The following is an 11,880-nucleotide window of genomic DNA, read 5'->3' as shown; positions in this document are numbered from 1 at the left end:
TTAACACTGGAGTTATAACTATGCCTGGAATGAAAACCCCAAGGAAACTTAAAGCAGCTTTAAAACTAATGTTTTAACTGGATTCAAAAATTTTCAACAACAGGCAAAGTGCCCACAAAGCTCTTACAGAAAACAAAAGGGGGCCAGGTGCGGTGGCTCATGGCTGTAATCTCAACACTTTGGGATGCTGAGGCGGGAGACCAAGAGTTTGAGACCAGCCTGGACAACATACTGAGACCTCATCTCTATAAAAACAAATAAATAAGTTAGCCAGGCCTAATGTCACACGCCTGTAGTCACAGCTACTAGGGAGGCCGATGCGGGAGGATCACTGAGCCCAGGAGTTCAAGGATGCAGTGAGCTATGATCGCGCCACTGCACTTCAGGCTGGGCAACAGGGTGAGATCCATGTCTAAAAAAATTAAAAAGAAAGAAAACAAAAGGGCAAAAATCTCATCACAGTTTTTTTGTTTTCTTGTTTGTTTTTAAATAAAACACAGTAAGTACAAACTAGAACAGTCAACCTGGGCTTCTAAAAATTCAAGTGCTTTATCTTTAGAAAGTCCTTTTCTTTATATCCATACTTCTTCCTAACACCACCTTCATAAACAAACAGATTAAGTTTAGCCAATGAAAGAGAAAATTAAACCAAAGGGAGAAATCTTAAGAGGACTCTGGAGTTTAATCCACATATTTTTGCATCTGCATTTTTCTGTCCCTGGAAATCTTTTTGATATTCAGATAAAAGAAAACATTAATGAATGTATTTTAAGTAAAGCTATTCAAATGAAAGTTCCTATCCCTACCTGAAAACTAGTCCTTTAAATCCATTAGCTCACTACTATGACTGTTCATACATACTCTTTCCTATGCCAATAGGGGACCCGTTCCAAATGATAAGCACCTTGAAACCCACTAGACTTTAACAGACTATATATATTACGAACAATATCAGAGACTTGGTCTGGTTCTAAGCTGTCATTTTAAAGCAAAGGATGTTCACAGCTCCACTGATATGGATTCAAAGTACAAGAAGCAGAGCAGTGAGCCAGCATCCTCTTCCCTTGGGTCGGACCAGCTACAGGGCCACAATGGGCATAGCAACTTCCTATAGTCAGAACACGCAGACTCCCCTGCACCTCCTGAAACTCTTCTGCTAGGAGCAACAAGCATTCTAAATCACCTTGCAGGATGTGGACTTAAGGCACAAGACCCTTAACCATCCTTAGCAGTTTTTTCTTGTTGTTTTAAATGCAGAGCACAAGCCTAGAGGATTTATTCAACAGGCGTCACTGTGAGAGCAAGACTAGGCATCCAGCTAAGTATCTCAGGGCAGCCGCCTCTCTTTCGCAACTAGTTTCCTCATCTATAAAATGAAAGAATCAATGTGATGTTTTTTTCCTAAGGTCTCTTCCAGGTATAATCCCATGAGATTCTACTCAAGGGATTCTGGGATGCCTTAATCCCAACTGCTAATTACAGGGGAATCTAACGTTCACAGGCTTATACTCAAATATTTTCCTTGCAGAAACTTTCTTAAAATTATTTTCTCAACTCTACTTAACTAAGAACTGTCTTATAAGCAAACACCATCACTTACCCACAAAGGAGCATCCCCAACCCCCACATTCTCCAATTGAGAGCTTTTTTACAATACACCAATTGCATTTGGAACAATCTTGTGACTTGAACATAATTTTTTTGATCTTTTTCTCTACTAACCAGCAGAAAAACAACACAAGTGTATATCATCTATCTCGTGGCTATCAGAAATTTTATTCTGTACAGTAAGTCATTCTATAACCTCAGGCCATCTAACTTTTTAAAGGAACACTGTTTCAAAAAGACCAGCTGATCTTGAAGACGCATTATTCATAAACCTAGTTTTTTAGTTAAACTATTTTGTATCCATGTGAGTACTTAAGCAAAACCGTTTTCAGTATGACTTTAAGGCCACAGAACTGAGGTATTTAGAACACACATGCACACCCCTCTCCTCTCGATGCCACTGCCCTCTAGCTGTAAGAATGCAAATCCACAGGAGCACCAAGAAGCACCTGTGAGTCTACCCTCTGCCTACAGTCTCCTTCGTGGTGATGGCTAGTGACATCCCTCTCAGACTATGGGACACTTGACACAACAAACTCCAACTCTTCTAAGTTAAAATTGGAATCAAATGTATTTAGATGTTGAAGAAGGCAGCAGCAACCGAAGAGCCTAAAAGCTGCTAAAAATGACAAAGACCCAAAAGGACACTGTGACACTCATGAAAGATGTTTACAAAAGTAAAAGAAATCATTTTAAAATTTACCTCAAAGAAAACTTGCAGTACAATTTTGAGGCTCACTGTAGTAACTACTGCTAAGGGTAAATGAGTCACAAGTCAAACTTATCTTTTCAAGATACCAGTACTGGCACCCTAAGAAATGGGATGGGGAAAAAAAAACTGCAAGGAGGCTGCACTGTGTGGAAACTTGCAAAATATCACTCTACGAACGAATGTCTGTGGTTCTGGTTGCTTCTTGTTGCCCTATCTGGGGATGGGAAATGTCTCTCTAGTTAACACCTGCATCATACATATTTAAAACAAAATCTTAATAAGCAATTCACAGTCAACCTACAAGCCATTTAAAAATGCTTTTAAGTGAAGTAGAAAAACTGATTTTAAATGGCTTTGATGTACCTGAATGCTCTACTGTAATACTTTCATCACAATAGGGCGAGCTGGTTCACACATTGCTCTAATCCTTGACATAAAACACAAGTGCTCGACCTCCGTTGCAACATCCGATTACAAATAACAACTCTGCTCCTGGGTTCAAATGTAAATTTATCTCACCACCAGCATTGCTAAGGAAAAGTCTTCCAACCAATGAGGACAAGACATTCTCAGAACCTACGACGTAAAGGACACACTAACTGTCAGAGAATTTCCCAAACATTCCTTCATTTTAAAAAGTTGCAGGTCTCATGAGAAGTGCTGACTGTCCAGCAGTTCCAACACAACTCTCCACAGAGGCAGCCACTACTAGGACAAGTGTCACCGCAGCCGAGCCCGGCGGGCGCCTGCCCGGATCTGGACACTTGCTAGGTCCACGTCAGTCCTCAGCGTGGACCGCGCCCCCAGCTGCCGCTCAGCGCCCGGCCACTGCCTCCGGCCCCGCGGGCACTCGGCGGCCCGGGGTTCTGTCTTCTCCCTTGGCCCCGGCCGCGTCCCCGGAGCCGCGCCGCCCGTTCGGGGCTGGGCCCACCCGCCTCCCCTACACCCCGCCCCGGCCTCCGCAGCCTCGCTCCGCCGGCCGGCCTCCGCCCCACTCTGCCCACGCTGGCCTCCTCACCAGCACGGCCGGGGCGGCCCCTCAGGAACCGCGGGAGAAAGCCCACCCGGCGCTGGGGACGAGCACAGACACGGTAACCGCCGCAGCCATCTTGGCACATCCGGCTCCGGTCGCCGCGGCCGCCGCTCCGCCGACGTGTCCGGCCGCGACGTCAGCGCGCGCCACGCCCCTCGGCGCTTCCGCCACGCCCCGCCTCTGCCCTCGTTCAGCCCTTCACCGCCCATTCCTTGGCCCCGCCCCTCGCCTGCGTTCGTCCTTTACTGCCTCATCCCTTGGTCCCTCCCCATTGGCCCCGCCCCTCGCCCGCCCACCTATGCCCCCGCCCCTTACTGCGCCGGTCCACCGGCTCAGCCCTTGGCCCCGCCCCTCGCCCACCTGCCCGGACCGAGCGCACCGAGGCTGCCCGGGCTGTGGCTCTGGTTGCGCTGGCTCTTTCTCCTAGTCTTTTTTCGTTTTAGGATGTAAGAAGACACGAAATTCTTCAACCAAGGCCCCAAGGCAAGAATCCGTCTAAGGGGCTGATGCCAGCGGGCTCTCGCAGCGAGAACGGATACTTGGCGAGGCCGAAACCTGCGCGCGGCCCTGACGCGTGCGCGCTCCTCCCATTCTTCCGTTGGCCTCGGAGGCTGGCGGGCAGAGGGCGATCGCGCGTGCGCCGCGCTGCTGACGGCCGACTGCGCCTGCGCGCCTCGAGGCCGGGCGCGCGCTGGTTGCCTGGTTACGGCTTTCGGCCTCTGGTCGGGTCTGGCGCTTGGAGCAGGGTTTTAGCTTCCACCGACCCCTGTGGAGCGTCGCGAGGCGTCCCGGGGGCGTCCCCGCCCTGGCAGGGAGCGCGGCCCGCCGGCGGCCGCCCGCACCGCGCACGCAGCCCGGTCTCCGCGAGCCGCGGCGGGACTCGGCAGTCCACTCTTCGTCGGTCGCGTCCTCCGCGCCGGCCCACCCCGGCCCGAGCGCTCCCGGACCGGGCAGGACGGGCCCGCTGCTCCCAGCCCTGTCGAGCGGACATCAGTGTGGAGCGAGCTCCGGCGCTTGGGCGGCCCCCGAGCTCCCCAGAGACCCGGCGAGGCTGGTGGGGTCAGCCTCCGACCCCTCCCGTCGCCTTACCTGGTCCCCGGTGCCACCCAGGCCCGGCACCGTCTAGGCCCTGCCGTGGGGGATCTCAGGGAAGAGGTGGGTGCTGTCGTTTGTATCCTCATTTCCGGAGTTGGAAAGGTAGGCTCGGCAGGTGAGGATGCGAGCAAGCAGGCCCACCCACTCACCTGCACACCTGCCTGGCAAGGACCGGCAGAGCAGCGGCCTGCCCTCCACTCCTGCCAGCGGGCAGGCGCGCCATTCATTGCATGGCGCCAGGCTGAGCTTCCAGGGCCGGCTGAGGCCCACCGGGGATGGGAGACACGCTGGTCTCGGAGGGACCGGGATTCTGGGGAAGGAGGGAGTGCGGTTTGTATGCCACGATGGCAGATGCCCAGGCGATGCGGGGAGAGTTCAGCCCCACTGACGTGGCACCGGGCCGCTCTGCTAAGCTAATATTTGCTTTTTGGGAGTCAAGTTCCCAATCTGTTTCAACACAGAGTTAGGGAACACGTGGTAGGGCTCAGCCCTGGGCCGTCTAGGAGAGGCAACAGTGACACCAGCCCCTACCATCCTTGATCCACTTCCCTGGTGGGCGAGGTGCTCTGCAATCACTTTGTCCCAAAAACCCTCCCGAAAGGGTCGGAGGAACAGAGGCAAAGCTCAGACTCAGGCTCAGGGCTAGCTCTTTTTTGCTCTCAAGTTGAATTCAGAGAGCCAAAGAGCTGGGAGCCCAGGACTTGCCCCTCTGGTGTCCTGGGAAGCCATGTGGTCCTGCCCTGGTGGCTTCTGACTTGGAGAGACCATAAGCTGCAGAAACCCACCTTGCCCTGGGAATAAAAAGCAAAGTCTCTGGACCCGAGGGCAGGGATGTTGAAAAGGCAGCATTGTGTTGACTCCTAGAGGTGACTCTAAGAAAAGCAGTGAATCAGCAAAGTCCCCTGCAAGGGCCTTGGGGCCACTTTTCTTCCCCTATCCTCTCCCTAATCCTAAAAGTGGAGACAGCCAGTCTGTCCTGGCGTGGAGTAGAGGGCTCTTGCATCCTACACTCAAGCCCATCAAGCCTCTGGGCCATAGACCCGCCAGTTTAAGGCCCAGCCTGCCACCTAGATGCTGTGTGTTCTTTGTCAGCTTCCTAGTCTCTCTGAGCATCAGGTCCTCATCTCTAAGATGAGGCAGGGTGAGCACCTGGACAATTGGGGATGGAAATGGGGTGCTGTTGGTACGTATGCTGGGACAGGAGGCATTAACTGGGACTGTCTGGGGCAAACAGGGAGGTAGGGTGACTCTGGCTGCAGGACATGCAGGGCCTACACCTAGAAGGTGCCCTACCACCATGGCCATCATTCCTGGTTAGGCTCCCCTTTGCTTGCAACGTCCACTGTTCTCTCCATTCTCCCAATCCCCCCACTCCCCAGCTCACATGTGGAGTTTAGAAACAAATATCACCTCCCTGAAGCCCCCCTAGGTGGGCTGAAATCAACACCAGTACAAAGTTCTGGGACCACTATTGCGGAACGTTGTGCAGAGCACACAGGGCGCAGGGCTTGTGTACATTGAGGCTGTGCCAGAAAACCTGCCACCCTTGAGGGAGGGGCAGCAGTCACAATGACGGCAGGATGGCCCTTCACTGTGAGCCTCTGCCCCGCACTCCTACCAGGCATAAAATAGCAGTGGTGGTTGTGGTTTGTGGAGTTTGCGGGGCCTGGCACTGTGTTCAGCCCCTGGCACAGCCTCTCAGGCCTGGACGCCGAAGCTGCAGAGGAAGCAGGTTGGGAGGCAGAGATAGCTGTGCCTTAGAGCTTGTTCTGCGGCATCTGCTCAGCAGGCTCCTGCAGTATGGGGCCCTGTGTGTGCCACCCAGGTTGGCTGGAGGGTGGCCAGGTGGAGTGTGAGGAGAGGGAGGCACCTCTGGGGCATGATGGGCAGTGTGTAGGAAGCCCCAGGCCCACTGGCCTCTATGTGCTGGAGGTCACAACGGAAGGCCTGCCAAGCACACAGCAGAGGGCCCCAGACAGGTGCCCATGTCGTCACTGCTCTTCCTCGTGTCTGAGCCTCTGTGTGTGCTTGCTGGGGGCATGGAACAAGACAGCACGTCTGTCTGCTCTGTCCGGGCCTTCCCAGGGCTGACGCGGGACTGAAGGGAAGCCCCACCCTGGCAAATGTTCCTCTGCACTGGGCTGCGGGTGAAGGGGGCCCCGAAGCCCCTCCTCCTGGAACAGCGGACGCATTTGCATGCCCACCGTGGCTAGCAGAGCACAGATAAGATAGTTCAAGCAATGGTTGCTAATTTGTATGTCCAGCTGTACCCTCGGCCACCACCCGGGTGTACAGCCTTGGGCAAGCTACCTGGGCTCTCCAAGCCTCTGTTTCCTCGCTTGTTAGAGAAGGTGATAATCTCACCCTGTCCTGGGCCGCCTCTGAGGACTTCCTGGAACCATCCTCACAGGGTGGCAAAGGGGAAACCCAGGCCAGGCGTGAAGTGTGTTAAATGCTTCACCCGCAGCCTCGCGGTTGCATGAGCATTGCACTCTTTCATCTCCAGCATCCTGAAATGTGCTTGGCACAGAGTAGGTCTCAGAGAACATTTCCCTTGAATCATTGAGCCAAGTACTAACCATATAAGATGATAAATAAGCCATAAAGACAAAGTAGAAAGCACAAGACAGATACCAATTTCATACCAACTCCACCACAGATGCTCGGAGCTGCAGGAAGAACTGCCTGGTGTCCCTTTAGCAGTGGGGGCCCTGGACCAACCCTGGGAGTCTTCCTTCCCCAAACTGCATACAGACGTTAGCTGAGCCCTTGCCACGTGCCAGGCACTGCTAGGAGCTGGGCTGGCCCCTGGGAAGTATGGTCACTGCACTGCTGCAGGTGGGCCTGGTGCAGGCCGGGTGGGGCAGTGCAGCAGCTGCTGGGGAGGGGCAGGGGCGAGAAACAAGAGCACGTCTGTCTGAAGTGGGCAGGCTACGTGAAGCTTCGGTAGGGCGAGGGGCCAGGCGTGGGTGGCGTGGGTTCTATAGGCCCTGCTAAGGGATTTGCATGGAAGCAAGGGAAGTTTCTGGAGGTTTTTCAGCCAGGAATGACTTCCTGATCAGTTTGACCTCCTGAAGGTCTCTGGCTAGGGACTAGGGAGAGCCAGGGGCCCAGGAGGTGGTCTTGGTGTCCCCTGGGCAAGAGACAAGTGTTCTGGGACTGGACTGGTGGGTTGAGCTGAACCCTGGGAGACTCCCAAGGGCAGGGACCTAGGTCTCTTGCTGCAGCTGCACCTGCACCTGCACCTGCAGCCCCCGGCACAGCACAGGGGCTCACGCACATCAGTCAGGTGGACAAGCACAACAGGAAGGCAAGAGCCCTAAACATTGGGTGGTGATTTCAGTTGTAGGCCTGAGGGACTGGCTAGGGAAGAGAAGAGGCCCCAGGTGTAGCTGGGAAGAGCTCCAATATCTGGTGCCAGGCTGGCCACAGCATTAACTCTTGGCAAGGTGACCTGACAAGCTCCTTCTCCCTGAGCATCTGTTTGTCCGTCTGAAAGATGACATAGGCTCTACAGGTCCTCCCAGTCCTCTGAGGGGAGGGGACCCCCCCCCCCATATGGTTGTGAGGACATGGACCTGGGAGTCACAGGACCCTGGCTTCAATGGGTAAACTTGGCTAAGTCACTTAACCCCTTTGAGCCTAAGCTTCCTTACCTGCAGAGCAGGGCAATGCTGTCAAGGCCAGGCATGGTGGCTCATGCCTGTAATCCCAGTGCTTTGGAAGGCCAAGGTGGGAGGATCACTTGAGGCCAGGAGTTTGAGACCAGCCTGGGCAACATGGTGAGACCCTGTCTCAAAAAAAATAAAAATAAATTTAAAAAATGATGCTGCTTTGACAGTTGTCATCATCACTAAAAGTGGGGGGAAATAACGCTGTTGAAAGGGTTGACCTCCAGCCTTAGGTGAGGTACTTAAAAAGCTTGGAGCCTCACCTAAAGTCTCCAGGGGGCCAGGTCAGGGGCGGGGAACCTTTTCATATTGGAAACCACATTAATTTAGCTGCAATCAAATAAGGCTGCATTCACGAAACTTCAATTAGATATACTTAAAAATGTACTTTATTTTGTAAAAATCTATGTACTTTTTTGTTTGTTTGTTTGGAGACAGAGTCTTGCTCTTTTGCCCTGGCTAGAGTGCTGTGGCATCAGCCTAGCTCACAGCAACCTCAAACTCCTGGGCTTAAGCGATCCTTCTGCCTCAGCCTCCCAAGTAGCTGGGACTACAGGCGCTTGCCAGCATGCCCGGCTAGTTTTTTCTATATGTATTTTTAGTTGGCCAGATAATTTCTTTCTATTTTTAGTAGAGATGGGGGTCTCACTCTTGCTTAGGCTGGTCTTGAACTCCTGACCTCGAGCGATCCTCCCGCCTGGGCCTCCCAGAGTGCTAGGATTACAGGCGTGAGCCACTGCGCCCCGCCTCTATGTACTTAATAATTTCAAAAAATGAAAATATTTATATTTGTTAATTTTAAAGTTAACTGACCTTTTAATGACTTTGTTGTGTCAACTTTTTGTTGGAAAGCATTTGAATATTTGGTTGTAGCACGGAAGTCCGCAGTTTGATCCTCTAGATGGGTATCAGTCATCTGTGACCTTAAGGGCTTCTTGTTCTGAGTTAGGAGAATGTAGATTCGCAGCACTCAGTGGCTGAAAAGCAAGAAAGCATTTTCAGGCATGTTGCTGGAGGTGTGAGTATTCCACTGCATTTTTCCATATTTGGATCTTTCTTAGCATCAAACAATGACTTTAAAATACCATCTATTGAGAGCTCAATCAATTCCATCTGTAGTTCTTTAGGTGCCTTGGAGATATCAACTGGGTGAGGCTGAAATGCTAATTTGGGTGTGATGTCATGATTCTCAAAGTCAGTGAACCTTTCATTGTATTCTCCAATTAATATTAATAGTGCTGTAACAGCTGTGTATTCTTCACATGATTCGCATATATCATCCTGCTCATCAATAACCTTTGCTAACTGGGGAAAATGTTCATCCGAAATTTCCTTTTGAAGAAGAAGTATTTTGAAAAAGATAGCTTTTTTCAAAATGCTTGGATTTTTAGCCACATATCATACATAGGCTTAGTTTTACCTGGCAAAGAAATATGCAAGTCATTTTGATTTGACATCATATCACACAAATACTTCAATCCTATAAAAATCTTTTTTCAATAATTCACATTGCTGGTTATGTTCTTCATAAAATTTAACTATCTGCTCTTGCAGAGATAAAATTTTGGCCGACACCTGTCCTTGAGATAGCAACACACTTCAGAAGGATACAGCAAATCCACACTGAGTACTTCATTGTTCAGTTTTAGCATGTTTCAAAACTGATGATGCTGTGTTGCACTTGCACCAATACAGTTAACAATACTTATAACTTGTTGCAAAGTGTCACTTAAAATAGTAGCTTTAGCACAGAGATTTTTTGCTAGTGCAAGATACAATGAATGTATGCTTATGCATACACTCACTAAATTTACCCAATTCAGTCCAACTTCACAACATTTATCTTGAAAGTTGTTGAAGGTATCTATTCCCCATTTTCTGTTCCCAAGAGTGCCCAAAGCCAAGTAACTCTTCGTAGCAAAGAAAATCTTGTTATGACCTGAATGAAGTGTTGCATGAAGTTTGCTGTTGAGTTGAAGGCTAATTCATGCTGCTGATCAGTTATGGTTCTCCGTGAAAGAGGCAGTTGTTTGCACTTTGAAACGTTATTGGGGTCTAAGCATTCTACAACTTGGACAGTGCATTCTTTCACAGTTCCTACATCACTGAATGGCTTCCCTTTTTTCCCCAAGTACCTAAGCTACTTTATAAGTTGCTTCAGTGGCATTATTTCCAGGTCTTACTGCTGCTTGAAAGAATTGTCTCTGCTTTTGCTTTTTATCTTTTAATTTCTACACTACAATCTTTTGTGCCTTTCCCTCTAATTTAAAATATTTGTGGTCCTTATGAGTGTTATAATGCTGATGAGCATTGAATTTCTTTAATCATGATATTGCGGTATCACACAGCAAGCAAATCATCTTTAACAGGAGCAAGATAATATTGCAATTCCCTATCCTCATTTAAAAATCTGTTTTCTTCCTTCAGCGTTCTCTTGGTCTTCTTTGACATGCTGAACTCTTAAGCAGATAGAATTAAAAAATACTGTCGAGCTGTGCAACTATTCACAAATTCCACTTCAAACAGAAACACAGTGCACCCTTGGCAAAAGCTGATAACAGACTGGCGTGCTCGACCCCCATAAACCCTCGCCAGCCGGCGTCTCGCGCAGTGACGCCAGTCAGGGCGCGGAAGTTAGAACCAAACCATGCGCACAGCCGCCGTCAGTGTACCCTCATGGCTGCTGACGTTCATTGTGCCAGTCACTCTGGGAGGATTATTTTGTTGAAACTTATTTTATTCTTTGGTATTTTAAATACATTCATTTTAAAAACAAAAATATAAAAGACAAAAATGTATTAATAAAAATAAAAGTATTTTTTCTGTAAAATTTGGATTCAGGCCTCATGGACCTAGAAGACCACAGTAAGGCCACCTGTTCCCCACCCCTGGGCCAGGGATTGCCAAAGGGGCACACGCGGGGTGCTGCCACTAGGGGGAGGCAGAGAGCTGCCGCGCGTTGTCCGGCTGGGCCGCCCAGGGCAGCTGTGGGCGCCTGCATCAGGGGCCCTAGGGCTGCTTCTGGATCCGGCTCCGCTGTACCCAGAGGAAGGTGTTGGCTCCCCCGTCACCCCCAGACTGCAGCCTTCCTCGGGCGATGATCCACCTCTGCACTTCTGGGGCGGCAGGGTTTACTGAAGACAGCAGGTGCTCCGGAAATGTTCCTGCAGTTGAATATATTGGAATAACAGAGAATGTTTCCTTTTCAAGCTCTGTGCTCTGTGATTTAACCCCACCGCTGTGCTGCTTTGTAACATAGAGGATCTAGATTCTGTTTTATCTGACCTCCGCGGGTGCCACTGGTGAGCAGCAGCCTGGCCAGGGGTGGCCGGGGAGGATGTTGCTCCAGGTCAGTATCCTTTTTCTTCCCAGTAAGGAAACAGGTTGGTAGAGAATAAGTGAGTTACTTAAGGTTACATACTTTTATAAGGTGGGTTTTTTTTTTTTAGAAATAGGAACAATCCACAAGTTTAAGGTTGTGTAAAGAACACCGAAAATCTGTGTCGGAGGCCCTTCTCACGGGGCGCCCCTTGTGCCCGAGCAGAGCTCTAGTAGCGCAGACTCGCAACCCCTGAAGCCCGGTTTCTCCGTCGGAGTGTGTGGTGGTGGCACCTGTTGCGGGGCTGCTGCCGGGCCCGGAAAGGTCCCGCTCTGCCCACAGGGACACCGATGTGCAGGGACCTCCGGTCCCACAGCTGCCACGTGGAAGGTGAAAACACAAAACAGAACTCAGGAATTGCATCAGGGTGGACTGTGTGGCA

General features: G+C 50.6%; 1 protein-coding gene across 4 annotated transcripts in view; it reads right to left on the bottom strand.

The window, feature by feature from the left end:
* The window catches only part of SEC16A (SEC16 homolog A, endoplasmic reticulum export factor), a 37,904-nt gene extending 33,064 nt beyond the window's left edge, over positions 1-4,840 (bottom strand). For 2 of the 4 annotated variants that reach the window (XM_069477092.1, XM_069477095.1), the window contains exon 1: positions 3,714-4,840. The gene's annotated coding sequence lies outside the window, so the exon portion shown is untranslated. Of the gene's footprint in view, positions 1-3,338; positions 3,408-3,713 lie in introns of those variants that run through there. The other 2 variants (XM_069477094.1, XM_069477093.1) reach the window with 2 other exon arrangements.
* Positions 4,841-11,880: the final 7,040 nt, after the last annotated feature.

This window comes from Eulemur rufifrons, chromosome 7 (genome assembly GCF_041146395.1).
Source record: "Eulemur rufifrons isolate Redbay chromosome 7, OSU_ERuf_1, whole genome shotgun sequence".
Taxonomy (NCBI): Eukaryota; Metazoa; Chordata; class Mammalia; order Primates; family Lemuridae; genus Eulemur; species Eulemur rufifrons.
This window is presented reverse-complemented; position numbering and strand designations above follow the sequence as displayed.